Source organism: Chrysochloris asiatica, unplaced genomic scaffold (assembly GCF_000296735.1).
Source record: "Chrysochloris asiatica unplaced genomic scaffold, ChrAsi1.0 scaffold00017, whole genome shotgun sequence".
Lineage (NCBI taxonomy): Eukaryota > Metazoa > Chordata > Mammalia > Afrosoricida > Chrysochloridae > Chrysochloris > Chrysochloris asiatica.
This window is the reverse complement of record NW_006408535.1, coordinates 18,470,148-18,476,220: the sequence shown is the minus strand read 5'-3', so window position 1 is coordinate 18,476,220 and position 6,073 is coordinate 18,470,148. Positions and strand designations below refer to the sequence as shown.

General features: G+C 40.0%; 1 pseudogene; it reads left to right on the top strand.

Moving 5' to 3' along the window:
• Nucleotides 1-321: 321 nt before the first annotated feature.
• LOC102823645 lies at nucleotides 322-1,773 on the top strand (annotated as a pseudogene).
• Nucleotides 1,774-6,073: the final 4,300 nt, after the last annotated feature.

Sequence of the window (6,073 nt, the reverse complement as noted above, 5' to 3'; positions counted from 1 at the left end):
ACTAAAATATAAAGTTCATCCTTTCAAATGTTAAAGGCTGAAAAAACAAAATGGAAAATGTTGCTCTCAAGTTGATACTTACTCATTAGGAGCCTACAGAAAAGAGTAGAACTGCCCTATGCTTCCAAAGTTTTAATTTTAGAAATAGACAGCAACATCTTTCTTCCATAGAGCAGCTGGTACATTTTGATTAGCAACTGAGTGCTTAACCACTGCACCACCAGGGCTCTTTTGTTAAAGGTTACCCATCTACTGCCTTTGAGATAATTTTTCCTTAAAGTTTCCAAGACTATAAAATGTTATGGGGCAGCCAGCTCAGCTATGGCGTCGTTACTGTGGGGAGGCGACGCAGGGGTGGCAGAGAACGAGCGGCTGAACAGCCATTTTCAAATCTCATCCATCCCTGGACAAACTTTTGGGGTATTAAGAGTACTACAGTCCCAAAAGAAGATATCCCTATTAATAATGCCGAAGAAGATGATGTAGTAGATTTAGCATCTAATTCACTTTTGAACAAGCAGTCAAAACAAGCATCAGGCCGTCCTTAGTAGAATACAGCCATCGAGTGGAAGTCTTACAAAAGGACCCCAGCTCTCCACTCTACTCTGTAAAAGCATTTGAAGATGTGAGACTAAAGGAAGAGTTACTAAAAGGAATCTATGCAATGGAGTTTAATAGACCATCAAAAATCCAAGAGATGCCTCTCCCTATGATGTTGGCACATCCCCCCCAGAACCTCATAGCACAGAGTCAGTTTGGAACAAGAAGACAGCTTCCTTTGTCTTGGCAATGCTAAGCAGAGTCAATGCCTTAGAATTGTTCCCACAGTGCCTCTGTCTGGCTCCTACTTATGAATTGGCTCTGCAAACTGGGCGTGTAGTTGAACAGATGGGAAAATTCTGTGTAGACATTCAAGTGATGTATGCCATTCGGGGGAATCAAATTCCCAGAAGCATTGACATCAACAAGCAGATTATAATCGGCACTCCAGGGACTGTCCTAGATTGGTGTTTCAAGTGAAAATTAATCGATTTGTCTAAGATGCATGTGTTTGTTCTGGATGAAGCAGAAGTGATGATTGACACCCAGGGATTCTCAGATCAAAGCATTCATATTCAGAGAGCTTTGCCCTCTGAACGCCTGATGCTCCTCTTCTCAGCAACCTTTGAGGACTCTGTGTGGCAGTTTGCTGAGCGGATTATTCCTGACCCTAATGTCATCAAGTTGTGCAAAGAGGAGTTGACACTGAACAACATTCAGCAGTATTATGTGTTGTGTGAAGACAGGAAAGACAAATACCAAGCCCTATGCAACATTTATGGAGTCATCACCATTGGCCAAGCCATCATCTTCTGCCAGACTCGCCGAAATGCCAAGTGGTTGACTGTGGACATGATGCAGGATGGACACCAAGTGTCTTTATTAAGTGGGGAGCTGACTGTAGACCAGCGCACATGCATCATTCAAAGATTTCGTGATGGAAAAGAGAAACTTCTTATAACCACCAATGTCTGTGCTCGGGGGATTGATGTGAAGCAAGTCACGATTGTTGTGAACTTTGACCTTCCTGTAAACCAAACAGAGGAGCCAAACTATGAGACTTACCTCCACCGCATAGGGCGGACTAGACATTTTGGGATGAAAGGCCTTGCCTTTAACATGATTGAAGTGGATAAGTTGTCCTTGCTGATGAAAATCCAGGATCACTTGAATAGCAGTATTAAGCAACTTGATCCTGAAGACATGGATGAAATCGAAAAGATTGAATATTGAAAAAAGAACTTTATCATTTGTGACTTATACTAGTTTATGTGGAAAATGTGAAAAACCAAAGGGGCTTTTTGTGTGTGTGTGTGTGATGTATATTATGTGTTGAGCCTTTTTGAACATAAAACTGTCACCTCTGGCAAAATAAATGTTGTGGTAGTCTTCGTTTTAAGACCCAAGGTATTTTTGAAGTTTAATGGTTATAGAACTCATAGTCCTTTTGAATAAAAAAGCAACATTGTTTCTTATTTAAAAAAAAAAACAAAACTTTATGGAAACAGTCTCATCTTTCTTCTGAGTAGCAGCTGGTCGGTTTGAACCTTGAGGTTAGCAGCCCAACACTTAACCCACTATGCCACAAAGGTTCTTTTTGTTAAATGCTAGGAAAGTCGAATTTTGGAAATACAGTCTCATGGTAGCCTGTATTCTAAGGAGGGTTTCAGTGTGACATATTCTCAAGCTGCCCTCATTAAATAGTGGCTAATGAGCACTTGAACTGAGGTTAAGCCCAAATTGAATGTGTTATAAATGTAAAATACATACCAGATTTCAAAAGCTTAGTACCAAAAAGAAAGAAGGAAAACTATCTCATTCATAGCTTATTATATTAATTACATGTTAAAATGAAAATATTTTAAATTTATTGGGCTAAATATAATGTATTATTGAAATTAATGTCAACTATTTTTTGGAATTTTTCACCATTACTACTAGAACTGTATGTGTGAGTCACGTGATAATTATTGGACAGTGTTGATCTGAAAAGATGCCAAGAAGAGACTAACTGGGACATATTCTAAAATTGAGAAAGGAGAAGCAGACAATTTGCCTACCTATTGTTTCTCCCCCCTATCTTTTGGTTGCCTTTGACACCATGGGACCTAGTAGAACAATAGCCGGAACAGAGAGAAGTTACCAGATAAGAAGTAGGGAATCGTTTCTTGCTCCCTTAGCATAATCTCCATATTAATTCCCTTTTTCATAAGGCAAATATTGACAACAGAATTAATTCTATAATTAAGTAATAATTTTCAAGGAAAAAGTGTGAAAGAATGTGACACCAAGAAAGTGGCATCTTTTTATGTATTTGCTTTCCAGTTAGCCAACATGCCAATGCTTTCCACCACTCCCACCCAAAACACACAAAGTTCTTTTCTAGACTAGCTGTTGTTCGTTGCCAGGGAGCCAGCCTCTGCTCAAGGAGTCCCCACACACAGCTGAACGAAATACTGCCAAATTCTGCCATATTTGATATTTGTGGTCCATAGAGTGTTTGTTGGGTGATTTCCAGTAGTAGATCCCCATGTCTTTCTTCTTAGTCCCTGGTAACCTTTTTAGCTTCAGAGTCAGATGCATGGCATTGTTTGGGAATTGAACTTGAGTCTCCTACATGAAAAAGGTGAATTCTACCACCAGTGTCGCCCTGTATTGATTCTGTTGTTGTTGTTAAGTGCAACAAGTCTGTTCCAACTCATAGCAACCTTATGTAGGGTTTCTGAGGAACAGTTGGTGAGCTTGAACCGCCAATCTTGCATTTCAAACTGACTTTGCAGTTCACTGCATTATCCTGCAGCACCACTCCAGTGCTTTGTATTGATTCTGTCGTTGTTGTTAAGTGTCTTCAAGTTAAACCTATAGAGACTTTGTGTAGGGTGTGGAAGGAGCAGCTGGTGAGCTCGAACCACCAATTTTGCAGTTCAGTGCAGGTGCTACAGGCTAATGTGCTGGACTGCAAAGTTGGTTTGAACCACAAGGTTGGCAGTTCAAGCTCACTAGTCGTTCCTCAGAAACCCTTTACAGGGTCATTATGGGTTGGAACTGACTCAATGGCAGTTAACAAGCATTGATTCTAGGTAAGTGCTGATTTAAGAATGAGCTCCATGCTGCAAAGTCAGATAGATCAGAATTACTGGACAGCAGAGTATTGTTACTTTTCTAATTTAAGAATGGTTGGTTGATTATGTGCTGTGGAGTCTGTTCCAACTCATAGCAACCCTGTACAGGTTTCTGAGGCTGTAAATCTTTACGGGAGCAGAAAGTCTCATCTTTCTCCCGCGGAACAGCTGGTAGTTTTAAACTGCTGACCTTGCGGTTGGCAGCCTAATTCGTAACTACTACGCTACCAGAGCTCCATACTTTTTATATGTTTATATTTTTTCCAAATCCAAATATTAAGGAAAGGTATAAAATAAATAACGGGATCCCCTCATTGTATCACACTGTCAGGTACTGACATTGAATTGCTCATGAATTTATAGAACAATGAAGTTAGTAGCCAATTGCTTAGCCCACAGTGCCACCAAGGTTCCTTGGCTACTCTGACTCAATTCAGTACACTGTAGGGTAAGCTTTGGACTGCTAACCATAAGGTTGGTCTTTCAGACCTGCCTAGCCGCTACCTTGGAAACCCAATACAGGGACACTATTAGTCAGAAAAGGCTTAAAGTCACTTAACAACGAGAGCTTTGAAGGAAGGAGCCCTAATGGTACTGTGGGTTAGTGGTTCAAACCCACCAGTTGCTACTCAGAAGAAAGACTGAGGCTGTCTGCTCCTGTAAAGATTTACATCCTTAATCCTATAAAGTTTTACAACTGATTTGTTGTTTTTTTTAACTTTGAAGGGAAGGTCATTGGCGGGACAGTGGTTGGTCTGCAGTTAGAACCTGCAAGCCACTCCTAGAGAAGAAACATGTGACAGTGAAGATTGTTGCTGTTGTTAAGTGCTGTTGAGTCAGTTCTGACCCATAACGACCCTTTATAAGGTTTCCGAGGAGCAGCTGGTAAGTTTGAACCACCAACCTTGTAGTTCAAACCAGTCTTGTGGTCCAGTGCATTTTCCTGCAGCACCACACCAGGACTCTGTAAGGATTGTACTGTTGGGTCACTATGAATCAACCTGATGACAACTCAGTGGCTTCACTTTGTAGACTACATTTTAACAAGCAGCACTGGTAACAGTTTACAGGGCAAGGCAACTTTGTAAGAGTGCTCTCCCCGGTATTGCATGTTACGAGTCATTCATGTTTTTGCAAATCTGGTAAAGTAAAACTGGTGTTTGGCTGTTTAATTTGCATTTCCCAAAAGTGAGGTAGTATTCTTTTAGTTTCTCTGGCCCTCTTTCATTTCCTTTTCAACAAATTATTTATTTTGTCAATATTGTATTGCTTTATATAAAATAAAATTATAAATGTCATATTAAGGTTTTCAGTCTTGTGTCATATGTACTATGAATATTTTCTTACAGTCACTCACTTATCCTTTGATATTTTGTGGTGATTTTTGCCATTCAAAAATTTTAAACTTTAATATTTATGAATGCACTCATCAACAACGAAGTTCCCTGCCTTGTTTAGACATCCCACAGTTATTCCTCTAAATTTTCTTTATACATATGACATGGCTTCTGTCTTCAAGGTATGACAATCTACTTACTGGGGCCACATAAGACATATGGAACATTGAAATGATTGCATATCATTTCATAGAAGACATAATGAGTGGACACATCATTGTTGCTGCTGTTAAGTGGCAAGTCCATTCTCACTCATTTTGGCCCTGTATAGGGTTTCCAGGAAGCGACTGGTGGGTCTGAACTGCCAACTTTTCAGTTAACAGGCCACACCAGTACTCCAGTCAAATCATTACTATGTAATTATTAGATGAATTGGCTGACGAATACTGTTGTTGTTAGGTGTGGTCACGTTGGTTCCGACTCACAGCAACCCTATGTGCAACAGAACAAAACACTGCTGAGTACTGCACAACCCTCACACTTGTTCTACTTGAGCCCATTGTTACAGTCACTGTGTCAATCTGTTTCAATTGGGAATCTTCCTGTGTTTTGTTTTTCATGACCCTCTACTTTACCAAGCGTAATGTTCTTCTCCAGGGACGGTTGTCTCTGATAGCTTTCAAAGCGCGTGAGAGGAAGTCTTTCCGTCCTTACTTCTAAGGAGCATTCTGTATTTCTTCTGTCACAGATTTGTTTGTTCTCATGGCACTCTGTGGTCCTTTCAATAGTCAACATGATAATTCAAATGCATCAATTCTTCTCCTGTCTCCCTTATTCATTCATTGTCCAGTTTTCTCATGCATATGAGCTGACTGAAAATGCCATGGCTTGGGATAGAAGCACTTTAAACCTCAGAGTAACATCTTTGCTCTTTAACACTTTAAAGAAGACTTTTACAACTGATTTTCCCAAGGCAGTATCTCCTTTGATTCTTTACTTTCATAAGCACTAATTGTAGGTTCAAGTAAAATGAAACCCTTGACAACTTCAAAGTATTCTCAGTTTCTCATGATG